A 27,600-nucleotide genomic window follows, 5' to 3' on the forward strand; every position below is an offset into this window, starting at 1 on the left:
TCGTCAACGAGACGTTGAACCGTAATCTTACGAGTACTTCCTTTATCATAGCGCGAGCAGTTTTAAATTTCATTAGAAGGCACTGGTGGCAATCACAGGTTGGAAATGTGGGAAATAGTGTGAGATATTCGGTGACACCTCAAATCCGTCGTTTCCACATTGGCGAACCTCCTTCGGATAAGTTGTTGTCCTGATGTGCTTTTTTGTTCAATTACTTTTTATGCAGTCAGACCTCTTCTCACGTTTTGTTCATCCACAGTATTGAGATAGGGTTACGCAGTTTCTGTTGTGCTCTTTTCACGATTATCTATAAGAAGGAAACTTTGGCATTCCAGTAAACTCTGTCCATATTCTTTCAGCAGACGAGATAAATTTTTGGTGCTGGGACACCGGCCTCCGCCTGCTGCTGCTTTGTTTCTGACATCGATCCCCGTCTTGTCCACGGTAATAAGCTGCCACCGACAAGTAGTTTTTGTAATAAAAACTTTCTAAACATTGCTCGTAAATTAGGTTTCTAATTTACTTTTGATCACCATTCAACAACTGCGGTAAATGCCTTGCACTCGCTTTTCTCAGAGTACATACAGTAAATTTCTTTTTATAAGTCAGTGGTGCCGCCTATTTACACACGTTAAGTCGCCGCTCGTTCAATACGTTGTCCACCTAATCTTTGTTTCCCTCTATGACTACTATTTCGGGACTTAACAGACGTAACTTACCACTGCGCGTGTAACTTACCGTTTCTGAACTGTTGAAAATGAAGGCGCAAATTCCTTACAAACCGTTATAAAAGTTACATAAATTGCCATCCATTTGGACACTAGTCAGCAGGTTATTGCATAACATGTATCAACAAAAATTTGTTTGATTCCAGAGCGTTTTCTTGTGCCTGTCGATATAATGCTCTGCACTTCCGCATGTCGGTTTGCGCGGCGTACTCTGCGTGTGCCGGCTGTCTCTGCTTGAGACTACGCAGCTGGCCTGGCGGCGTGGTGTGGTTGCCCCGTAGCGGCCTTGCACGTGTGATGCGCCGCAGATGCGCGCGCCTTTGGCAAGGCGCTCTGCGCAGTGCGGCGGCACGGGTGTGCAGCACGTGTCCGCCGGCCTCGTGTTCAGCGTTGCTCACGGATTCCGGAGTCTGCTGAAGCAGCACGTTGGCTCTAGAGATGGGATATTATAATACCGATATAATCGATAAAAGCCATAATTAATATCTACACCGAGAATTAATCGGCTTAAGATATCGAAACCGGACATGTCGGTATAAAAAATTAGTATGCACACACTGCATGGTTAACCATATTTGCTCCGGTGTCTGTAACTACAGCTGTCACTTATCATGCGATGTTTCGAACTGTTTGCATGTTTAAAAAATATTTTTTCAGAAAATGAGAAGCATTGTCAGAGGTATGTAGTTCTGTAAGTTAAAAAAGAGCTAAAGAAGTTGAACCTCTTTCATCCCTATCTGTATCCACATAACGGACATCAACACTCATAAAAAATCTTTGATTTGACGCATACATCAGCGAGTAATGCTGTTGTTAGTTTACTTGATTCTTGCTTAAACTGCAATCGAAGTATTTCATATTTTTCGTTTATTAATTTTACCAAAGTTTTTTTTTGTTAGTGTTTTACACAAACCTGCTAAACTAAACTCCGCCCGAACAGTTCGCGGAAGACGCTAACGGTACTGACCGCCCCCCCCCCCCCCCCTATATCATCCTCCACCTATAGGCGTCACTGGATGCGGATATGAAGGGGCATTTGTCAGTTTTCGTGACTGGAGCCGCTACTTCTGAATCAAGTAGCTTTTCAATTTGCCTCATAAGGGCTGAGTGCACCCCGCTCGCCAACAGCGCTAGGCAGACCGGACGGCCACCCGTCCGATTGCTAGACAGCCCGACAGAGCTTAACTTCGGTGATATGACGGGAACCGGCGTTACCACTGCGGCAAGGCCGTTGGCCTGTTTTATACAAAGGAGCTAAAACTTTTATAAGACTGATGAAACCTTGTTCCTCCGCAGTAAAAATGGCACACAGTATTTGCAAATATGAAAGAAGTTCGTTTAATTTATTCTTTTCGTCATCTCCTTCTGCAAACAAAGGAACATTGGTAACTCCATGTGTACAATTTGAATAAGCAGCTGACGAAGTCGAAGCAGCTGCTGGATTAAAAGTGGGACTAAGAGGTCTGCTTCTATAGTATCAAGCTTTGATTCTGACTCCGTTTTCCTCGACCATCCTGTAGCCAACCGTTCCTGATCAAAAGTTTTCCGTCGCTGGGACTTCAAACGATCTTTATGTTTGTAGTGTTACCTGAAGTTCGGAGAAGCTTCCCACAATAATTGCACTTCGCACTTTTACTATCATCTGAATTGAAATATTTCCACACATTACTTTTCAGAGGCACTAATATACACAAGGATTACGATCAACGACGAACACAAGCAGTAGTTTCGAGAGTTGCATTTCTACCAAACTTACTTTCGAGTGAGAGGAGGTTACAAATATCGATTAAAATAACGCGTCACTGATACCTGTATAACGATATATCGCCGTTCGGTATCCCAACTTAGTCGGCTCCAGCATCATATTCAAGACGACATGCCGCGCCGGGGCCGCTTATAGCGCCTGCAGCGCGGGGAAGTCAGGTTGACAAGCGCGCTAGGGGGATGTCGGCCGCTATGAAACAAGTTGTTGTGGTCTACAGTCCGAAGACCGATTTGATGCAACTATCCACTAAACTCGGTCCTGCGCCAGTCTCATCCACTCATTTTTTTCCCCTACTCTGTTCAGTAATTCATTGGTTACGCGATTTAGCCCTCTCATCTTCAACATTCTTCCATAGCACCACATTTCAAAACCTATTTTCCTCTTGTCTGAACTGCTTATCGTGTACATTTCACTTTCGTACAAGGCTACACTTCAGAAAAATACCTTATGGAATGGTTCAAATGGTTCTGAGCACTATAGGAGCGTGATCGTCTTTCACAGAGATAAGACGGTCATGGGGAGTGTTCACGCAAGAGAGTCATCGACGTTCGTGCCGTGTGTGCTGTGGCGCTCTTGTTGGAACTAGACATCCTCACACCCATCCCTTCAAGTTCGGGAAGAAAGAACTCCTCGGCGATCTGGACATATCTCTCAGAAGTGACTGTAACTGGCCTATCGCTCTCTTCAAAAACCCATGGGTCAGTAAAGCCAATTTTGGATAATGCACATCAGACTGTCACGCATTCTATGTGCAGGGGCAAAACACGATTTTCTCTTGGGTCCGTGCCACTCCAGTGTCGCATTTTTTTTTTTTTTTTAGTTCACGCACCAAATGAAAATATGCCTCGTCGCTGAAGAACAAAAGGGCGTCATGAGACAGGTTTTCGATCAAGACTTAACATATACTTTCTTCTCTTTTCTTGTGTGCGCAGTACTGCCATTTTCTATGGTTGGAAGTTAGTCTTCATGAAAAATCGTGTCACTGTGCGATAGGAAATTGCAAGAGCAGTTGTATGTTTGCGTGAGGATCGCTTGGGGAAACTGAAAATCGCCAGCCTTACTTTCTCGACGTTTTCTGGTATGCTGGTGGTTCTTGAAGGCTCTGTTTTCTTTTTCTGCACACTGACGGTATTCATAAACGTTTTCACCCACGTCAAATCGATTTTCGATCAGGAACACGATCTGCAGGCGCGATATTGAGCTCTTCTTTGAGTGCACGCTGGGTTGTGATGACCGAACGGCGTTTGGAAAAGTAAGATGTCAGGACGAACGCACACTCCTCCCTTGTCCATTGCACGCTCGTTACTAAACTAACCGTAAAAAGAACAGTTACGTCCCATCCTTTAGAATGCGCTCAACCCCACACAATAATTAGTAATGACCGCTGTGTGGCGCGCGTTTAAAATAAGAAAGTTCCTGTGCCGCACCATGTACTTTGTGCCTCTGTTCATCGTTTTCACGAATTACGTACACAGGGAATTTGATATTTCGCTGTTCGGCTGATACTGCAGCTGCAGGTTAAATGCATCAGCCGGTAATGCGATGTGTAAGTTGAGACGCTGTAATGCAAACGTGCCGTAGTACGTACACGTTCCGTGTGACGTAACAGCAAAGCGGAGAAATACGTAATGCGTTGTTTACTTCCGTGTTAAATTTACGGTGCGGTTTTAGCCCTCCGCGAATTGATTTTATTTTGCAGAAAAATTTTTCACTCTGCAGCGGAATGTGCGCTGACATGAAGCTTCGTAGCAGATTAAAACTGTATGCGGCGCGGAGAACCGAACCTGTGAGGGCGGGTTGTCAGTCGATTGTGGATAGCTCAGTCGGTAGAGCACTTGCCGATGAAAGGCAAAGGTCCTTAGTTCGAGTTTCGGTTCGACACACAGTTTTAATCATTCAAGAAGTTTCCTAATTTGATTTTGTTTCCATACTGCACGTTTCGCATAATTGCTTCAGTCATCGTCAGTGGCCTACAACAGTAGGGTTGGGTTGTTTTGGGGAAGGAGACCAGACAGCGAGGTCATCGGTGTCATCGGATTAGAGAAGGACGGGGAAGGAAGTCGGCCGTGCCCTTTCAAAGGAACCATCCGGACATTTGCCTGGAGCGATTTAGGGAAATCACGGAAAACCTGAATCAGGATGGCTGGATGCGGGATTGAACCGTCGCCCTCCCGAATGTGAGTCCAGTGTACTAACCACCAACAGAAGGGATTCCTGTAATTATTTTGTCTTCAGTAGTTTATATCTAATTGAGAGCAGCTATTGTAGACTAACTACTCTTAACCATCAATTAGAAGTTAAGTAAGATATTAATCACTTCTGTCTATTTCTGCTGCATGTGTCAGTTGAAAACATGATAATCAAACAGGATAATCAATGAAAGCAGAAAACATGTAGGAGAGCGAAGATAAGTCCCGAGTCGTCATCATCTTGTGCTCTGCCTATTGCCAAGTTCCTGACAACATTGCGGCCTCCGTGTAATTCTGTTACAAGCCAATTGCTTCCTAGTATGGCATCTTCCTTCTTTTATTCCAACCAGCATATTTGTTCTTCCCCTTCCTATTTTCTTCTGTCTTTCCACTGTACCTTCGATAGCTGTTACTAAAATTCCTTCTCCTCGCAGTAGATGTCCCACCCACTTTGCTTTCCTTTCCTTAACCAGATTTACGAGAGTTCTTTGTGCCTTTGCTCTTTACATTAACTTCACTGTTAATCGCTTTATCCACTAATTTTATTTTTACTATTCTTCTCCAAACTTATTAACGACAGGCAGGCTGCATGCTTCCAGTTTTCTTCCATCATGAAACGCAAACATTTGTGCGGTAAAAATTATGATCCGGCTTCCTCAGCCACAAGCGCACAGAATTTTTCAAGATCTCCGCAACCTCAAAGCGATTCCCCCGATGAGCTTGTTTGAGTGGGCTATACAGATGGAAGTCTGATGGTGCAATGGCGGATGGTGTGGTCGACACGCTGGAAGTCACTGTAGTCGCTGGCCGGTCCCTCCGCGTTGCATCAGCCAATTGTGCTTGCCCTTCAGCTTCTCTAGAGCGGCGAACTCATCGTCTAACGGTGCTGACGTCCACCGTAGCTGCGCCGTACGCCTTCTTTAGCCTTTCGTGAATGCGTTTCATCGTTGCAGTAAGGAATTCATTCAAAAACGCAGCCTTTTACGTAAGTCAAGGTCAACCATTTTCTAAATTTCTACAGTGCTGCCATCTGTTGATGTAGGCCGCGCGGAGTGGCCGTGCGGTTTCAGGGACCATGTCACGGATTGCGCGGCCCCTGCCGCCGGAGGTTCGAGTCCTCCCTTGGGCATAGGCGTGTGTGTTGTTCTTAGCATAAGTTAGTTTAAGTAGTGTGTAAGTCTAGGGGCCGATGACTTAAGCAGTTAGGTCCCTCAGGAATTTACACACATTTGAACATTTTGTTGATGTAGGACACTGCTACTAAATTGGAGGAGATTTGCGGAAGTGCGCCAAATTTACTATCACTACATTACCGAGTTAATGAAGGAGAAATAAAGGAATAGCTGGCATTACTTTCTGACTGGCCCAAGTAAGTCTTCCGCCTTCCAGCACCTCTTACGATTAATACCTCTGAAGTGGCTGAAATTGATTTTCTCTGTATCTTTCCGTTTGGTGATCTCCTTACATTCTGACTATTACTGTGTGCTTCAACTACACTTAGAAATTATTAACGTTGAGAGAAGCTATATTTACGTCCTAATCAGGTCGTGGCCTTCACAGAAGTGATACGTTTGGTCTCGTGTTAGCTATGCTCCCTAAAAGGCATCGTTGGCATCAGCTATAAACTTAATATTATTTCTTTAATCCACTTACGCTACATGTTGCATTCATCTACTATAGAAATATTAAAGACTGTACAGTAGTAATCATATATTAGATTACTGTATCTTTATACCCTCATGTTGAATGTTTCAATTTTGTCCCTGTGTTCTTCAGTGTCCAACTTTCACAGCCGTAAAGAAAAAACTCTTCACACGTTCCTTAACTACAATTGCATTTTGTTGCATAACAGGCTTTTTTTTTCGCGAAGGCTTACTTTGCCATTGCAGTTTTTGATCTTATTTCTTTTTCACTCGTCTAGTTATCATCTCCTTTTCGATTGTCATTTCATACTCTTGTAATGCTTCTTAAAGCCTAGACAATGTTCTTCGGTGCAATACCTGTCGCTTTTCTAAAACCAAATTGTTCTCCCCTGCGTTCTCTTCCATTATACGTACCCATCTACAATTCAATACCCTCAACATAATTTTGGTAGCATGAGCGATTATAATTATTGTTCCTTATTCTTGTTGTTTATTCTGTGCGTTTGTTGGTACCGGATGTTTTGTGGTTAGAACCACCACTGTCTTAAACATGTACCACTTTCGTATATCGCGCTGCAGAAAGCTGTATTTTGAGTGACGTCTCTTTCATCCATGCACTGAAATATTCTATACGAAGAGCATCCAATGCAGAAGTTTGCCTCTCTTCATTTCATTTACCGCTTTTTTATACGTCAAAGGTTAGAATTGTAATTCCTATTTTTTTATCTGCTTCTGTTTCATCTTCCATTTCAATGATTAGATATGGCTTCTCCTTTGTACTGTGTATGACTTCCATATACACTTCTTTCTTACTTATTTCTCCTTTTACAGTATGGTAAGATTTTATCCTCAATTTCTCTTCCTCTTTTCACAGCGACGAGTCGACAAACAGGACAAAATAAAAGGTTGTAAAAACAGCGCTTAGAGGTTTAAGTTCCATATGAGCTTACGTTATTATAAATAAAATGCACTCTAGGAAAGATTGTTCTTACAGGCATATCTACGGCACTGTCTAACATCTCGGGGTATTTTTACATAGTTTGTGAAGAACCAGACTGACGTAAACATACTTCAGAGTGGAGAAATCGTTCCTAATACAATCGATGATGATGATGATGATGATGATGATGATGATGTACTCTCTCTGTCCTGTCATAACTATTTTTAAAAAAACTGATGGACGATCACAATGGAACATGGTAATCTCCGCTCCTCCACCCTGCCCCCTCCTTTCTCTCGCAAGAAGCATGATAGAAGTAAAATAGTTGTTCCGTTGGAAGCAAGAGCTATTGATTGTGTTTAACAGGCCATCTTGCAAACGAATATGGAATTTTCCTTACCTAAAGAATTTGAAATGTACGAATTTTCGCCTTCCTTTGTGCATTTTAATTTCCCGTTGTTTTTTGAAAGTGTTACCTTGTAAGTCATCCGCGAAAGAGTCACTTTCATCATATTCAGACGCCAACAACTAACCGATGATCTACGCTTCAGCCTTTAACATATAGAAAAAAAGCGTGTCTCTAGAATAGTTACAACTAAAGACGATGTAAGTGAAGCATATTGTGGATAAAAAGCAGAAGTATAAAAGATCGATTTGCCCTTAGTGACGGCGATCTGTCAAACCTCGTTAGACGAAATTTTTCCGCTGCATGCGGAATGCTGCTGATAGCTCAGCTGCTTAGAATATTAGTCACAAAAGGCAAGGTTCCGGCTTCGAATCCCAGTCCCAAAAAGCGTTTTAATCGGCCAGTGGGTTTCAAATAACTATTAGTTTGTCCAACGCGGCAGGGACTTTGGCTCCCAAAGGCTAGGTAGTTGTGGCTTCCCACCGTAGAGGGAGAATTCCGTGGTTCAACTGGAACCGGAGTAGCCGAAACTCGGCTGGTAGCCTTCTCTGCTGGCAGAGGACGTATTAATGGACTGCTCCGGACGGAGGCGGCCCCCTAAACAATTACTCATTACTCGGGAGGTGCTCATTGAATATGTATGACTGGTCGCCTGCGGGGCGGGAGATAATTAGTCGGGATATAGGCTGGTTAGGTGGGATGGTGCGCTGAGTCCTGCCACACAAGTATCACTGGCAAGTCGTTTGTACACGGGCTGTCATGGCAGCTGGCTGCGGGGACCTTAGGAAGGTTGGCAGTGGATGGTGTCTCGTACTGCAAAAGAACTGAAACGTGGAACGTGGCGTGCGTTTCGTAGAGGGTCGTGTACAGGCAGTTACTTCTAGAAGGGAAGTTAGAGTATACCCGTCGAGGTAATTAAAGCTGGACATTTCGTGGCCTCTTCAAGGTACCATCTAGGCAGTCGCGTGAATAACTTAGTCAGTCTGGCCAACTAACGTAGTTCAAAGAATTGGTTTTCAGTGCTGAGTCTACGATAGTCGTCGCTGTCAAATCTACAGTTCGTTTAGGGATCAAACGCCTTAACTTTTCTTCTCAGTCTCCATCCATGGAAGAAGTAGGGAAGTGTCTTAATGTATTGTATAACAAAAAATACCCTCTGCCACGCAGTGAATCATGTAGCATGAATTTAGATGTAGAAGGGACAATTTCACAGGACACTGGTTAGGAGAGAAGTATATAAAATGGGAACGAAAGTATTATCAGAGAATAAATATTAACAGGAAAGACAGATCAATCGCTGAATGGGACAGCCACAGCTGTAGAAATCCATTTGAATAATACATAACTGCAAAAGCTGCCTTGAAGATTTGTTGATCTGTCACTGGTTCAGAATTAGTTTTGTGACTGTAAATTCACATCCTCAGTTGCCAACAATTGACCTTGGAATAACCCGTCTACCTACACAGGCCTTAATGAAATACATGTGGGCAGGAATTTAAACAAGTCTCTTCTTTAAATTCAGAAGCTTGTAAAGCCTCCTCTAACTATGCAAGAAAAAAAACACTTGGTTAGTGGGGCAGCCTAGAATGACAAAATTGGCCCTCTACAAACTTTTGAATTTAAGGAAGAGACTTGTTAAGATTACTGCCCATACTTAGACGTCCATAAGACACGTGTAGCTAGACGGGTTATCGCGAGGTCAATAGTGTGGCACCTCAGGATTTGTGTATATAACCACGAAAGTAATTGTGAACCAATAAGAGATGAATAAATCTTCTCGCGGCAGCTGCAGCTGTTATTTCTTATTTAAAAAGAAGGAAAGGCATTTAGTTTTTCTTGTGAAATACACTCCTGGAAATTGAAATAAGAACACCGTGAATTCATTGTCCCAGGAAGGGGAAACTTTATTGGCACATTCCTGGGGTCAGATACATCACATGATCACACTGACAGAACCACAGGCACATAGACACAGGCAACAGAGCATGCACAATGTCGGCACTAGTACAGTGTATATCCACCTTTCGCAGCAATGCAGGCTGCTATTCTCCCATGGAGACGATCGTAGAGATGCTGGATGTAGTCCTGTGGAACGGCTTGCCATGCCATTTCCACCTGGCGCCTCAGTTGGACCAGCGTTCGTGCTGGACGTGCAGACCGCGTGAGACGACGCTTCATCCAGTCCCAAACATGCTCAATGGGGGACAGATCCGAAGATCTTGCTGGCCAGGGTAGTTGACTTACACCTTCTAGAGCACGTTGGGTGGCACGGGATACATGCGGACGTGCATTGTCCTGTTGGAACAGCAAGTTCCCTTGCCGGTCTAGGAATGGTAGAACGATGGGTTCGATGACGGTTTGGATGTACCGTGCACTATTCAGTGTCCCCTCGACGATCACCAGTGGTGTACGGCCAGTGTAGGAGATCGCTCCCCACACCATGATGCCGGGTGTTGGCCCTGTGTGCCTCGGTCGTATGCAGTCCTGATTGTGGCGCTCACCTGCACGGCGCCAAACACGCATACGACCATCATTGGCACCAAGGCAGAAGCGACTCTCATCGCTGAAGACGACACGTCTCCATTCGTCCCTCCATTCACGCCTGTCGCGACGCCACTGGAGGCGGGCTGCACGATGTTGGGGCGTGAGCGGAAGACGGCCTAACGGTGTGCGGGACCGTAACCCAGCTTCATGGAGACGGTTGCGAATGGTCCTCGCCGATACCCCAGGAGCAACAGTGTCCCTAATTTGCTGGAAAGTGGCGGTGCGGTCCCCTACGGCACTGCGTAGGATCCTACGGTCTTGGCGTGCATCCGTGCGTCGCTGCGGTCCGGTCCCAGGTCGATGGGCACGTGCACCTTCCGCCGACCACTGGCGACAACATTGATGTACTGTGGAGACCTCACGCCCCACGTGTTGAGCAATTCGGCGGTACGTCCACCCGGCCTCCCGCATGCCCACTATACGCCCTCGCTCAAAGTCCGTCAACTGCACATGCGGTTCACGTCCACGCTGTCGCGGCATGCTACCAGTGTTAAAGACTGCGATGGAGCTCCGTATGCCACGGCAAACTGTCTGACACTGACGACGGCGGTGCACAAATGCTGCGCAGCTAGCGCCATTCGACGGCCAACACCGCGGTTCCTGGTGTGTCCGCTGTGCCGTGCGTGTGATCATTGCTTGTACAGCCCTCTCGCAGTGTCCGGAGCAAGTATGGTGGGTCTGACACACCGGTGTCAATGTGTTCTTTTTTCCATTTCCAGGAGTGTACTTGTACGGAAGATACTGTTATATTGACACAAATATTACTGTTTCTCGAAATAGAAGACAAAAATAAAGCATCATGGTTCTATATAAACATCTTCCACTAGAGATTCGCTACGCACTGAACTGAAGAAGTTCCACATTATAAATTTTTGTAGATCAAGAAACGTTAGAGAATCACGTAGATCTTGACTAATCTTGGTCCCAGGCGCTGAGGATAATCAACGACAGCTGAGTAATTTGAATGCTCTGTTTGCGCCTTCTCTGTATCTGTAGGTGTGCCACTGCCTAATATTTGTGAGACTAGCAGCGGTTATTGACCATTACGTCAAATGTACCCCAAATCGTAATTGTAACTGACGTTAAATGGCTGGTGTACTAGCATGAAAGCTTCACTGTTACCTTAAGTCTGCGTTTATCCTGAAGCTGTGGTCGAATGGTCTAGTTGGTCGGGATGAACAGGAGACTAATGTCCAAATCGCGGTCTAGCATTTGTCACGAAATAGTGTAGGCTCCATATTTTTAAACGCGTTTCGCTGGTATCATTTCATGTAACTATATTTATTGATTGCATTCAGTAATTGAATTTAATTCAATAAAATTAAAAACGCGCACAAAAAACCACGACAGGTTTCACTGCGTTGTTACAAAAAGCAGTACGGCCAGAGCCTCTCTGGGAACACCTGTCTAGTGTTACGACATTCCAGTCGACTCTTGCTAATTCTAAACTCGATAAATCAAGCTAGTTGTCAAGTTCAGTAAATGGAAGAACTCCTTGCGGTTTGGCACACTAGATAAATCGAAGTCCTTGTCATGACAGACTGCCCGGCAAACACTGTAATGCAAAGACAGCGGCGGTCTAATGCTTGGTAATTCGAATTGTATAGTCGGTTGTTCAGATGAATGTTTCGTCAAATAACAATTGACAACATTCTTCTACTTTCTAGTCACTGCATAAATAACGACAGTAAATAAATAAGTTGTAAAAATGACTTCAAAGGAGTACAAGTGTTTGATTTTCCCTGAAAAACGCAGGTTACTGGGACCTTGGAATGATAAGTGAACAAAAAAGGATGTACTGAAAACTGTCGGGATTCCGTCATTCACACCATCCATAACCCTGAAGCAGGAAGATAAGATTGTTGAAAGCGTGTCATACGGATGGAGGAAGCGAATATGGGCAGATGAGTCCTGGGATCTTGAAGAGTGCTCATTGAAATGGCTCAGTTAGTCCACAGAAGAAAAAGTTACTGTCGGAGGGTATTTGCTTAAAAAGGCCAGGTCATTCGCTTTTAGTCTGGACATTGAAAAATTTAAGATCTAGCGTTACTTTCTGCCTCCCTTTATGAAAAATTCCGAATTATACTGAAACTGCAGTATCATTTTTTAAAATTAAAACTCTTATTTAGACGTTTTCTGTTTCCACTTTGATCATTCAACTTTCCGTTCAATCGTACTCTCAATTATTCGAACTTCCTGTTAGTTCCCTTACTCTTCGAACTATCAAGAGTCTACTGTTCTTGCATCGTGTAGCTGGCACGCAGCATCAGCACATGTTTGTGTACAAAGGAAGCAGCTGATTCGCGTATCACTGCGCCCAGTATCCGCCGGATATGGTATGTCGGCACATGAGCCTTCTGTTCCGTATCACGGGTAGTCTCGTATTTAGTGTTAAACGCATTAGCTTTTCCTGCAGTCAATGCTTCAGGAATTTGGCGTAAGCTTAACAGTCTTGGAGGGCGACTTTGTCGTAACGGCCACGACATAGCTGTAACTCATATTCCAAGTAATTTTTTGGCATAAACCAATTATAAGCAACTACTACGAACCCAAACACAGTAATTAATTATGAGACAACAGCCTCCGTAATTTCTACATTTATTTTGCTGATTAGAGTCTGTGAAATTTCTCATTTCGCGAGAAACAGAGCTGCATATATCGCAAAGCAGAGCATTCTGTTGTGCTTAATATATTCCTCTTCCATTAGATCGTACCATCGGCCTATTCTTCGCCGTCGATACCCAGAAAAACACTTCAGCGCTTCACCTACCATCCATTTGTCTGGCTATATGTCCTCCATACCTCCATCCCATTTTCGTTACAGCCGTCACTCCAGTTGAATTTACGCCATCGATTTGTTTTTCCTGCCTCTCGTAGCAATTCCCAGCATGCATGTCTCCATTATTCGCTGAGCAAAACTCCATGCCTCATTGCCGCAAGTCAAAATTCTTAATACACAATAACAGTTAACTACCTGCTTCAGAAACATTAGTTCAGTTTTTAAAATTCTATTTACTTTATCTGAGTCCCTTCTTTTGTTTAATTCTTATTGATATCGCTTAGTTGTATTTATGTCCCAAATATAATAAGTTTGCATCTGGTTTAGAGACTTCTTTGTTAATTTGCAGCATTTCTCCCTTCTATTTAATCTCTTTACAATTTATTTTCAGGCCAATTTTTCAAATTTCCTTTTTTAAGTTCTTCCATTCGTTGTTGAAGCTTAATCATCCTGCAGAAAAGCGTCACAATGCCGCAGCACAACGTGGGTACCTCAAGTATTTATCACTGACACAGTTTTTTGCCCCGTTTAAGGATCAGAAGACTTCCTTTGCCTGAGTCCTCTTTCTATCGAGTCGAAATTTGCTATGAACTCCTATGTGAATCCCCGACAAAATGGTAATTTACTCATTGCTCCTCTATATAATTTCGTTGCAATAGCGAACGGGCCATGTGACGTGTCCGCTTCCAAAGCTAGCCTCTGTGTTTGCACGATGTGAACGTCACTGGAAGAGAATGCAAGCAGTGGTTCGCAGTTTGTTTGTCGCCTGACTCGAGCGATACGGCTTTCGCTCTGGTGACCTCTGCCGGGTATCAGCCTCACACAGTGACCTCGCCCTCGGAACTCTTTCCGCATCAGACAGCAGCTGACGCTCGATCAACACAGATACGTCTTAAGCGGTCATCCGGGCAATGGCTTCGGGAATGCGCATGTCTAGTATATCACTAACCCATTTTGATGTTTACTGTGTCAGCTTTGTCGCGCTGGAGCATGTGGAAATTTTTCAAGGGTATTAACAATGGTTATAATTTCACTACGACTGGTGCATATCTTACCCATAGAGGGTTTTCTTAAATTAATTTAATTAAATATAGTTCCTTGCTCTGTGGAAGAAACTAATAATACAAGCATACCTTTTACAGATAACGATCGCCCACAAAATGTAAACCTATCTAGGCCACATAAAGTAACTTTTTCACAAACAAGAAACAGAAGTTAGTTCAAAATTCTTAGGTTGAGGAATAGACTGTAGATTATGGCAGGAATTTTCTTATTGCGATCAGATACATTGAACACACAAACTGTTAAACGCTCAACCAATTCACAAAACCAGCTATAGCAACATACAAAAAAAGATCACATACAACTTTTTAACAGAGCCGTGAAAAATTTTTGTAGGTTGCAAAAGATCCAGGGAAAAAAATTCTCAGTAACGAACTAGACAGTGAATCTGTTTCTGCGCCAGCCAAAGTGGCCGAGCGGTTCTAGGCGCTTCAGTCTGGAACCGCGCGACCGCTACGGTCGCAGGTTCGAATCCTGCCTCCGGCATGGATGTGTGTAATGTCCTTAGGTAAGTTAGGTTTAAGTAGTTCTAAGTTCTAGGGGACTGATGACCTCAGATGTTAAGTCCCATAGTGTTCAGAGCCATTTGAACCAGCCAATCTGTTTCTGCAAATGTTTCTCCTGTATATAACAACTATAGGAAATCCATGAATAAGTTCATTCCTTAACCACTCCTCTCAATGTGCGGAACAAAACAATATAATGTCAACTATAGTTGATAATTTGAATAATCATTAGAGTTACTGACGGATGTTATGACAAATTGATAAACATGATGTAATTCAATAAAATCTCTGACTGTATCCAAACTTTTTGGGAAGCAGTACTGTCGTAATATCTTCGTACCATGTTTTGATTTTTAAGTAAACATAATGTCTGAGTATTGTGTGCTAATTTCTGTACACTGAAGGAACTACATTACTTGAAACTATTTTCTAACACCACTAGCTAAAGAAAAAAAAATTAAATGTTCATATTTTTCGATTCCAGTAAAACCGTCGTAAAGAACAGATAACTGCAGGGGAAGATAAGCAAAAAAAAAGTATATATAATCATACCAATAATGTAAATAGTTGCACTTAAAAATGAAAATAAATTCCCGAAACACGTCGTTATGGTTGGAAAAACGTAACTCGTGCAATGTTTTATTATTTAATGAATTTTCTTAAACTTGCCACACTCGTAGGTTCACGCCCGTAGCCTTTCTTACATGCAACATCGCTGTTCGCGTCAGGAGATGGACAATGCTGTAAGACTCTAGGTATCTGCATCTCTGCGGAAGACTGTATCTCGGAAGAACACGGCTGCAACAATGTAAAGTGACCCTGCAGAATTGTGAGGACTGCATGCGTAGCCGATGACCACTATGCGATGTGATAGACAAACACTTCTTCCAACAGTCGTTTTTTTTCGTGCTGCAGCAACGTTGCCCTCATTGATAGACAAAAGTTGACTACCCAGTCTGGGTTCATCCCATCGGCTGAAGTAGTCGCCCTACATTAACATTCTGACTCGTTGTGATAAAACAACCTCGACAGCTGTTTACACGCACTGGAGGTAGCGTCGAAACGTTGATCGCCTCTAAGATACGTAAAACTGCATCAATCATTGGCTGATTCGCTGGTGAAGCAAAACAAAAGGAAGAGAATAACTGACTGCGCACACTACTTGCAAGAGCCACAGAATCACACAACATCTAACGGTTAAAATAAATAAATTTTGCTTACAAAAAGCTTTGACGAACAATTCATTTGTTTCAGATAATATCTGAGAAGTTAAGAAGTTAGAGGTTGTTCGAAGTGCCTGATAATATTAGAGCCTCATTGTAATAAGACTAAAGTTTCATAATCTGCGAATAGTTTAGAAACATGTCATTGTTAAGTCATCATCCTGGACACTGGTTTGATGCAGTTCTCTATTATTTTCACTCGTCAGCCATAATCAACGATCTGCTTTATATGTTCGTATGTATGAGGTCTTCCCTTGGAATTGATTCTTTCCATCATACCTGCAACGACAGCTTCCATCAACTTCTTTTTAATATAGCTTAACCATTCTCACTTTTGGATTACTTAACTTTTTTATTGGACACTTCTCGATGACTCGTAGGTCGTCTTCATTCCTTTCTTAACCTGCCCATTGGTTCTCAGATAGTCTCCTATAACATAATATGTCAGAGGCTTCTGATTGTTTCATATTTATCTTCCCTAGTGACCATGTTTCATTTGCATACACACCTCCTTTTCAAACATTGCTTTTCATGAATGTTTTCGATTCTTTGCTGCATTAATTTTTGTATAATGTCCTTTTACTTCGTCATCCTTGCTACTAAGCCGTGCTTGCATCTTGCTTCTATATGAAAGGCTTATTTCAATAGTAGTAAAAGTCCATTTCTGTTTATTCTGAGATACAGAGCCCTAAAGTTAAATGAGCGCTGAAAAATCTGCAGTTGAGATACCAGAAATATTCAAATATATATACTTGAGTATTTCTGGTATCTCAACTGCAGATTTTTCAGTTCTCATTTAACGTTAGGGCTCTGAATCTCATAATGAACAAAAATGGACTTGTACCACTATTGAAATAAGCCCATCATATGAAACGTTAAATTTTCGGTGTCCAAGAGCCGTTATTTCCTCAGATACTGTACTGTGCATACACTGATAAACTTCTGAGCTTAGAACTACGTAATTTTTTCACTTATTATAGTAAAAGAACAATACAAATTCTTTCAACTGCATAATTAAAATTGCACCAGTGAGTTACTTAAACATTGCCTATTTTTACTAGCTTGAATCCTCAGCAGCATTCACCAGACGCCTGAAGTTGTTTCGTTTATGCGTTTCTAGTATACAAGATAAAATCTGTAGCGGATTTAATGGCGTGTCCTAATTGTGGATTTCACGGTGCGCCAGCTAATTATGTTATCTAACTGCAAGGGCCCCGTTATGCGCAGTCTCGGAACGAGCCTCCGAACCACTAATAACCAGTGTGCGCGTCCTCCTTCAGCAGATGTGTGAGCTTGTACGTGTTGTTCAGAGCTGGAACGATCATTAGTTGGCCTCTGATTAACAGCAGGGTACAGATAAACAGCGATTTGTTGTAATGCTGCTGGCCTCACAAAGCAGTTCCACTTGCCTCTTCTCCTGTTGTGGGGCACCCAGGTTTGGTGCATATAAAGTTAAGTCAGGTTTCATAAGGATTTTGGGTACACATGATTTGTAACTTTGATCTTTTGGGTTGCCAGTCTGACGCTTAATCAGTTAGGCTACCAAGAGGTGAAGAAATAATTGGCTGTACTGTGAACTGTAGGTAGTCTGCAAAAACTCTTCGGCTACCTGTGGTCATATGCGAGTGTTTACCACGCATTATGAACACTATGGTTTTTCGTAAATATTATGCTAGTGGTGGCTTCCAAGCAACCATGCGCTGTGTCCTCGTACTGCATGACAAATTTCTGGTGTCTACGTCACAGATATCAGTCTCAGGCAAGACACACAGAGATTCAGACGCTTAATTCTCATTCGGGCTGGTGAGGCGGCTTGGGGAATGGGCGGAGTGGTCACTTGAAATCCTGTCAGTGCATGTTGATTTATTTTCCGCTGTTTCTCTCAATACTCACAGCTTCGCAGCAGCAATGTCTTTACAATCTTTTCTCCAAACGATTATATTCCTTCTTTAATGACCTTAATGTTGTGGGGCGTTAATCTCCAACCACACCGTTTTGCAAAAGGCATTCCCCAGTTAAACATCTTTGTCAATTCTGCTTCCACAGTTACCGACAGTATTATAGACTTCAATTTCATACAGCTGCTGGTTGTCAGGTCATATGTAAGACTTCAGTTTATTGAGAAGTTAAAAGTATTTTTAAATTACATACGACAATTTGTTAGTTCTTTCATTTGTCTCCCATCTGAAAGAAGAGTTGCAACGAAGTTCAGAACAGGAAAGAAAATTGCAAGATGAACACTAAACAGTAATAAGTTTCACAAATGATATTTCTCTTTTGACAAGTAATCAGATTGAGACATATGTTAAAAAAATCAACGGGGTTTACAGGCTGCATAAGATAAAATTTGGGTTAAATTTGATATTTTAAGATTAAAAGAAGCATTAATGACAGTGGTAACCAACATTTGCCAGACATTGCACTACACCATTAGTTCCCAACTTGCGGGGTAGTTACCCCTGAGCGATATATTAAAATTTTCTGAGAAGTAAAAAGAGAAGGGTTCAACTATATTTCACTCATGAAACTAAATTATCTTAATAGGTCATCACTGTTATCACTATTTCGTAAGAGTGTAATGCAGATTATAAAAGTTACCAGTAATCAATTTCTTTCCTTTTTTTTTCAAATACTAGCGTTAGCGTATGACACTGTGTTACAGTTAATGTAACAAATGTATGGATATTATCTCCCTCACATAATAAGTCCCCTACGCACATACTTTGTACTTTGTATCTATAACAGTAAAACTGAGACATGTACATCACATATGCTTAAATATTTCGTGCAAATGACTTCTCCGAGTTGTATTTAGTTCACACAGTTGATGGGATATCGCTTCATTAAAAAAAATGGTTCAAATGGCTCTAAGCACTATGGGACTTAACATCTGAGGTCATCAGTCGCCCAGACTTAGAACTACTTAAACCTAACTAGCCTAAGGACATCACACACATCCATGCCCGAGGCAGGATTCGAACCTGCGACCGTATCAGCAGCGCGGTTCCGGACTGAAGCGTTTAGAATCGCTCGGCAACAGCGGCCGGCTCGCTTCATTATTCGGTTCATACAATACACGAATAATTGACAGCACTACACAACAGTAAGGCGCTACACTGCTGACGGGCATACACAGTATTATTGTTATTATTATCACTAATACCAGTAGTCAGATACAAAGCACTGACAGCAAAAGCCTTCCAGTTCCAGACAATTCAGAAATAAGAAGTCCTGCGATAAAGTGTTTCCAGACGGTGGGCCTAATTATTGCGCACGCATTTTAATTTGGATGATTTTAAATGAGGTGCACGGTGTGGATGAAACAGATGTCGGTTGGGATAGAAGTGGTGTTCTGTTACAGGTGTTTTTCAGCAATCGCGATGCGTTGAGAATTGCATCATCATTCTCCCTATCCCCTAAAAATATGTTGTAGAAATAAACAGAACCAATTCTCTTATTCATTTATTAGTTCTTTGTTTAGAAAGACCATCTACACAGACTAAGTATCATTTATCATTCGTCATTTTAAGAACGAAAGTGTTCGAAGAAATTGTTTTTCATTCTTATGAATAATAATAATAATAATAATAATAATGATGGTGGGAATAGGGGTATTGGGGGGGGGGGGGGGGGGTTACTAGCTAACATCTCATTACACTCAGAGGTAATGGAATGCTCTCACAAAGGTTGGGAACCAGTGCTCTAGATACTAGGAAGTAGTACATAAAACGGTACGCCAGGAGCCTAGAAATGTTGGATGCGGAATATTCAAACTGGAAAAAATCAGAACAGACAAGACTGGTAGTATGTGGAATATGGCGGAACAGGAATTATACGATGGAGAGCCGTTAGCCATAATTCTCGAAGACATATTCTGTGCTCAATAAGTACTGCGATGTGGTAGGAGTCGTGCGATTATCGAGAGGAAAGTACACACGAAAATGAGAAACAATAAAGGATGAAATATACAGGCGTATAATAGTTAATAGCAAAAACTTACACAGGTGAAAGTATACGATACAATAAACAAAAACATTCTAGTAAGAACGAACCGCTACTGATTTCAGTATGCAATATTGTCCTAGTCATTATAAATGTATTTACGATGTAAACTTGTCGATTACGTTGCACCTAACTGGGCTCAAATTTGACGTAAACACACAAGACGTTCATGAGTCACCACATCAGCTATGTTTGTGGTGACATGTTTGGTTAAGCATTGGGTGGCTTCTGTGTCTATGGAGGAGTCTTTCAGGATTGCTTGAGTATACTCAAAACAGACTAACCTAACTGAGAAATCTATATAAATAAAATTGTATACGTTGGCTTGTACAAAATCGTCAATTCCGAAAGTTTCTCACTGACTAATTTGAAATTTTGACACAACGTTGCATTTGAAACACGGGTGTTTTTATATGCCTGTTTTTAACGCATATAATATATAAATGTATCTCACGTGTAAAAATTTAAATCGGTCAAGAACTTTTGTACATATGGAAAATCACCTAAAACTTGCACCGCAAATGTTGTGGAAACGAAAAGTGCTACTGATTGGTAGTCAGCGGCTCGTATTGCTAGTCAATCAAAAGATTGTAATAATACTTTGAAAGTGTATTTTTTTGTGGAAACAGACACTTCTTAAATGGAACAATGTCGATCAGCATTAACATACTGAAAGTAGGGTAAATTAGAATGTCAGTGGTGTTTGTTTCAGGATTCCAGAGCGTGTCATTTTCGAGATACTATATTTTGAACACTACACTAAAGAAGAACACAAAAACATACATTAGATATACGTATTCTGACCAGTAACTAGACAACTGATTATCACAGGTTGGGTTTAGAATGACTACCGACAGTGACAATACACGCTTTCAGTCTGGTATGGAAAGACTGCTACACACGTGGAAGCATATCAGCGGAGATGTCATAGTAGACTGCGGTTATACATCGTTGCATATCATCGGTTGTAATTGTTATGTCCTTGTACACAGCGTTTGTCACCTTTCCACACAGAAAAAAGTATACAGCCGTCAAATCCTGGGAACGGGCCGGCTAATGCGCATGTCCTCTGCGTCCAATCCAATGTTTTGGAAACAATTCGTGAAGACGTGTTGTAGTACTTCGTGCACTGAGAGTGAGACAGCCTTCATGTTGGTGCCATAGGTCCCTCCTAGTCTGCAAACGAATGTCTTCTATCAGCCGTGGAAGACGGTTTGTTGACGGGCTGCGATATTTGGGCGCGTTCTGTGTTCCGTGTATGAAAAACGGTCCTATGAGCTGATGGTTTACTATCCCACACCACACGTTTACGCTTCGTGGACGCTGGCGTTCCACCTGACGAAGCCAGCGGAGATTGTCGACAGATCAGTAGTGCATGTTCCGACGGTTTACCTGGCCATGACTGGTAAATGTGGCTTCACCGCTTAAAAAGATACGTGATACAATTGGAATTTCCTGTCTTAATGCTCATGCACAGAAGTTAACGTGATTCTCATAATCGTTTCCACGCAGCTCTTGACAGAAATGTGACAAGAGTGGCACCTGCGTCGATGGGGAATACATAGGACACTTGCCTGACTCATGCCAGTTCCTCGTGCGACTGTGCACGGGATCTATCGTCCGGATCAACTGCATCAGCTGCGAGAACACAATACGAACACTGACTTCCAATCCATTCTGTGAAAACCGCACACCAAAAGCTAGTTTTAGGTGATTCACCATACATATATTTTATGACCACCTACCTAATAGCCGGTATGTCCACTTGTGACATGGGTAACAGCACCGGCGCATCGTAGCTGGAAGCAATGAGGCCTCGGTAGACCGCTGCACGCACAAGTCACCTAATTCCCGTAAATTCTTGGGAGGGCAGGGGGGGGGGGGGGCGATGCAGTGTTCAATCACCTCCCAGATGTGTCGGATCCGGTTCAGATACGGCGAGATAGGTGGCCAGCACATCACTTGGAACTCGCCTCTGTGTTCCTCGAACCACTCCAACACACTCACAGAGAAAGGTGGCATAATGGTTAGCGCTGGACTCGAATTAGCGAGGACAACTTTTCAAACCCGCGTCCCGCCATCCTGATTTGGATCTCCCGTGATTTCTCCAAATCGTTTCAGGTAAATGCCGATGTGGTTCCTCTGAAAGGGCATGACCGATTTCCTGTCCAATCCTTCCCTAATCCGAGCATGTGCTCCGTCTCTAACGACCTCGTTGTTGACGAGAAGCTAAACACTGATCTCGTCCTCTTCCCCCTCCTCCTTCACACGCCTGGCCTTGTGACAGGGCGCTTTATCTAGTTGAAGAATGCCGCAGCAGCCGGGAGACATGACCGCCATGAAGGGGCGTACGTGGACTGCAACGAGCGTACGATACTCCTTGGCCGTCATGGTGCCCTGCACGAGCTCCGTCCCATGGATGTCCACGTGAATGTCCTCCAGAGCGTGATGGAGCCGCCGCCAACTTGTCTCCGTGTCATGGTAACACAGGTGTCAAGGATTCGCCCAAGCCCCCCACGCCCCCCCCCCCCCCCCCACTGCATGATAAAAAAGGTACCGAGAGTCAACGCTCTGCCACTCCGCCAACATACAGTGCCGATGATCACGTGCCCCTTTCCGTCGTCCTGTTAAAATTGGCACGTGCATGGGTCATCGGCCACGGATGCCTATCTTTAGATGTCTTCATTGCACTATGTGTTCAGACATGCTTGCACTCTGCCCAGCGTCCGCAGCTCGTGGTCGTGCGGTAGCGTTCTCGCTTCCCACGCCCGGGTTCCCGGGTTCGATTCCCGGCGGGGTTAGGGATTTTCTCTGCCTCGTGATGACTGGGTGTTGTGTGGTGTCCTTAAGTTAGTTAGGTTTAAGTAGTTCTAAGTTATAGGGAACTGATGACCATAGATGTTAAGTCCCATAGTGCTCAGAGCCATTTGAACCAACTCTGCCCAGAATTAAATTCTGATGTCAGTTCCGCCACAGTTCGCTGCCCGTTCTTTTTCACCCGTCCGACATCTATAATAAGCGGTGGCCGCCCAAACCAACGACGTCTGGTAGTGGTTTCGCCACGTGTTGAAGACACTCACTACAGCACTCCTCGAACACCCGACAAGTTGTGCAATTTCAGAAATTCTCGCGCCGAACCTCCGGGCCATAACAGTTTGCCCTCGATCAAACTGGGATAGATCGCGCGCCTTCCCCATTCTACATAGGGACAGCACGCTCACTGATACTACAAGCACCGTTCGTATATCGGTAGTAGGTCGGTGGTCATAATGTTTTGGCTGGTCAGTAGTATGTATAATACATTCAAACGTTGCTAGCGAACAGGAATTTGTCGGCTTATAATACTACAGGGTGGGCAAGTAAGTGGCCCAGACGACTGGACGTGAATGTATGCATATAACCACACCCCCTGATGCGCACACCACGTGGACGCCTGCCACGTGATCCGCACCAGTTCAGAGCGTAGTGCTGGCTGTGGATAAGTGTAATGGGGACGATGGCACTCACAGTGGAGCAGCGTATGTTCGTTGTGGAAAGTTATGTGACAACAAAACCGTGGAATGGTGTGGTCAGTTGTTAACTGAGAAGTTTAACGGTGAGAAAGTACCAGCAAAGAGTGCCATGGAACGCTTAGTCCGAAAATGGCGTCAGTCATGATCTGTTTTGAGCAAGTCAAAAAACATTCCGAAACATGTCCGGACACCAGAAAATGTGTCTGCAGTTCACTAGAAAATGCTTCAGAGCTATATTAAATCAACCCGTCCCCTGTCGCCAGAGACCGGCATATCACGTCGATCATGCGGGCGAATACTCCACGTGGACCTGTTCTCCGGGTGACTTTTATTTGCCCCCACCTTGTACTACAGAATCTGAATATGTAATAACAGTAAACATGGCTCAAGGTCAGAGAGAAGGTGGAAGAGGAGATGGACGGAAAGAGGAGACAAGAGGAGATGGAGAAAGAGGGGGAGGAGAAGATGGACATAGGAAGAGGGAGAAGGTGGTGGCGGTGGCGGAGGAGGAGGTGGAGGAGGAGCACATGGACAAAGAGGAGGAGAGGAAGAGATGGGCAGAGAAAGGAGGATGTAAGGAGACTGGACATGTATCCAATTCCCATACATGTTGGAAACGTGTTTCCTGTTTTTTTTTTTTTTTTCATTTTCCAAATAACCAGACCAAGCCACAGCAACGCGTGGCCAGAAACAACTGTTATTTGAGGAAAAGAGAGCCCAACAAAATTCTGTTAAAGTCAATTTAAAAATCCCTTAAAATTGGCGTCTGCTTTAAAAGACGTTTGGGCGGGTTAGAGAGACCATTTGGCTTGTAGATAAACATGTCTGTCGTGAGGCGGAGCGAGGAGATCGGCTGCGATAGCCGCGGGGACCTTGAACGCCAGCTGATCGAGTCCCGACAAACAGTGTCGTAAACGGCCGTTTGACGCTGTTGCCCTTCGTCTCTGTTGTCCCGAGGCGAGTGCGGAACGCTCGCAAGGATAACGACTGGAACACGAGGAGGCCTCGACATTTGCTTAAACACGCGAGACTTTTGTCCCTCTTCGCACTCTGCCTCTTATACGCAACAAGTTGCAGTCAGCAACCCGGTGAGACCGAACATTACTTCGAGGATCAAGGTCGCCAGGGGTTTTTACGCTCTACACATCTGTTCAGTACCACAATGTCGCCTAATCAGAAACACTCTTTCCTTTCTAGAATATATGAGGGTTAGTCAATAATAAGCCCCTAACTTAGGTAGAGGTATTAGTGCCTTGTGTACCAGCCTGAGATTTATTTTACTTTTCAACAGTCTTCTCCTCTACATTTAAACACTTATTTCATAAATCGACAAGGCCTTAAAAATCTGCAGCTTGGATTTCTTGAGCATCATTCGTAGCCAATGAGTGACGTCTCAGTCAACAACCAATTTATTTGGTTCTTAAATTGCTGCAACCCACAACGCCGATGTGTCGTGGGGGTAGCGAAATACTCCTACACGGTGACAACCAGGCGAACAGGACGCTCTTTGTTTGCAATTTCTTCTTGTCTTTTGTTGAGTTACTGTATTCAATTTAATACATTTCAGTGAAATACATCCTAATCATAGCCGAGACGAATAACACTACGAACATCCTCTGTGGACAATTCCTTGGCTCACAAAAATCACACTGTTCCAGTCTAGTACACATTTACAGCACAGCTGCCGTCTTGGTCTGAATGCAGATCATTAACGATTTTCCGCGAAATTCTGTGTGGCGTCTACCTTCCATACATGTTCTACCACCTTGTAAATAAGTACGGGCACGAAGTTTAAAACGATATGCGGTAATATGCAGTTTGCGACTTATTTATTGACTCACCCTAGTAACTGGACTTGCGACTTAAGTGACGATTATTTGTGAGATAGAACGTCGCATGTCTTTCTGCACGTACGGAAAGGTCCACAATGAAGGACTTTGATTTCGCATTTGGAGGGTTCCTTTGAGATATGATGATCTATATAAACAATTTGCCACATTTTTTTCCGTACCTTGGTTGTAGAAGTCTCCATTTTGGCTCTTCAGCAAACGTTACACCTCGAAAATCACTTTGTCAGTCTGGAAGTGCATACCGCGCAACAGATGATTCATCCGAGCATAAAGGAAGAAGTCACTGGGTGCCATATTAAGAGTATACGGGATGTAAAGCAAAATTTGATAGTACAAAGGAGGAGCATGCATGATTGTGTCCTTTGTAGAAGCACCTGTGGCGTTCGTATCGAACAAAATGACCCCTTTGAGTTTCCCGCGACGCTTTGTCTTGGAAGCCTCCCGCAACCTCGTCAGGAGAACTCGGTGGTATTCTCCTGTGACGGTATGCCCCTTACGAGCGTAATTTGTAGCACCACACCGTGATAGTCTTTTTCCTTTTGTTTTCAAGTCACGTTAACCGATGATGATGGGACTTCTTTCTCGGCGGTGGCGATTCCACATACTTCCACTGCTTGCTCTGCTTCTTCCTATCGATGGCATTATGACGAGCCAAGTATTCGTCCACGGTGATTATGCGACCAGAGTAGTCCTGTGGATTGCCGTGACGCATTTGCAGCATTTCCACTGCTTCCCAGGTTCAGCGGATTTTTCGAATGCGTGTGAGAAGTCGCGGAACCCAAAGGGCGGCGACCTGTGTCGTGTAAGATATTGAGAACTGACAGATTTTCATATTTTCCATCTTAGCCTCCATTGTGACACGCCATTCTTCACACACCAGCGCCTCCGCTTCTCTCGAGATTCCCGCTTCTTCACAGTCAGATGGTCTGCGAGCCTGTTCTTAGTCATTCAGGCTTGCTTGAGCACATTGAACTCCGCCAGTACAACAGTGTGGCTAGGTCATTACTGTGTCATAAGATCGCACAGTGTTGCCATGTAGATCCACCAACTGTGTAAATGTTGTTGCGGTGTTGTTTCTCATCAGATGCAGAACACGAATAACGGCATGATACTCCTCTTCATCAGTAAGCTACGCCATTTTGTTTTGGCTCCTCTAGCGGCGTGCTGCAGTACTGTGGTGCGGGGATTTCAATGTGTAAAAGGACTGCAGATATATATACCTGTCAGTAAGAAAAAAAATTACGTAACTTTATTTTTTCGAGATGCTAATTAAATCTTTACGACATCCTCTTGTACAAGAGTGTTCAGTACATAGCGTTGCCGATGTTCTGGTGTGGAGCGCTGACAGGCGGGCCTCGCGAGGCAAGCCTCGAATTATAAGCAAAGCCAGCCAGCCAGCCAGCGCCGTGGGAAATGACGCTGGCCTGTGTCCTTGGCTGCCCCCTCCCAGCACAACAAAGAGACGGCCGAGTCTAGCTAGTTCATTACACTGTGTCCGGTAGTGATGTCGACCGTACAGCGGCGTCCTTAGGCCCGTACCTTCACATGGTTTCCAAAGGGTCTGGTCATTCTGTGTAGGAGCTGTGAAGGAACTGCATGCAGTGGACATTTGGAATCGGGTCCATCGCGAAAGACCATTTTCGCAGTGGCACAGCGATCCAGTTAGGCGTTTAACCCGTTGTCCGTGGATGATGCAGTTCAGATTGGAGGTGGTTTCCGTTATGTGTTGGGTATGGTCATCATCCCCTGACTTGGACTGTCACTCCGGTTACCGTGACGTGGACCAAGATGTTTATTTTGCCATTCTCGGTGTTACCCTTTCTCCTACACGTTCATGACGAGTATGCTGCGACACTCCTATCTCACAAGATGACTACAACGATGCCCACGGCTCTGCTCGCTCACGCTCCTAGTTTAAACAACATTCATTTCCATTGTCGTACTAAATTACCCGATATTAATCCTGTAGAAAAGACAAGAAATATTTGGAATAGCGGGAATGAGGCAGCAATCAACATCCCCGCAGATTTTTAGCTCTGAAACATCTACTTACAAAGTGGCGTCTGCCGGGTGTGACCTTCCCGAAGAAAGGTGTGGACTCCCTACATCTTCGAATTATCAAGGATAGATGTGCTGTTAAATGATGTTAGCGTGACATATCCTGGAGTTGATCAATTTTTTGTTCGCTGTGCTTACCACCGGGTATTACGGGTATTGTTTCTGATCTGGCGAGAGCATTTGCTAACATTTTACTGTATTTGCTAAATGAAGAATTCGCGCTCCTCTGCCGTCACCAGCACAAGGGTGTTTCACCAGAATTGAAAGCTCAACCTATTACAGAGTACGTTTGAAAGCTGATGAACTATATGATAGCAGAAATGCTGGAAGGTAGACTTTGAATATTGCTGCCAGAGACTTCAGTTATCGTTTATAAGTCATGTTTTACGGAGC

General features: G+C 43.7%; 1 protein-coding gene across 4 annotated transcripts in view; it reads left to right on the forward strand.

The window, feature by feature from the left end:
* The window catches only part of LOC126251651 (tripartite motif-containing protein 2-like), a 419,447-nt gene that overhangs the window by 243,337 nt on the left and 148,510 nt on the right, over positions 1 to 27,600 (forward strand). The window contains exon 1 of one of the 4 annotated variants that reach the window (XM_049952209.1): positions 5,649 to 5,667. The exons of the other annotated variants lie outside the window; for them this stretch is intronic. The gene's annotated coding sequence lies outside the window, so the exon portion shown is untranslated. Of the gene's footprint in view, positions 1 to 5,648; positions 5,668 to 27,600 lie in introns of those variants that run through there. 4 annotated transcript variants of the gene reach the window in all.

This window comes from Schistocerca nitens, chromosome 4 (assembly GCF_023898315.1).
Source record: "Schistocerca nitens isolate TAMUIC-IGC-003100 chromosome 4, iqSchNite1.1, whole genome shotgun sequence".
NCBI classification, from domain to species: Eukaryota; Metazoa; Arthropoda; class Insecta; order Orthoptera; family Acrididae; genus Schistocerca; species Schistocerca nitens.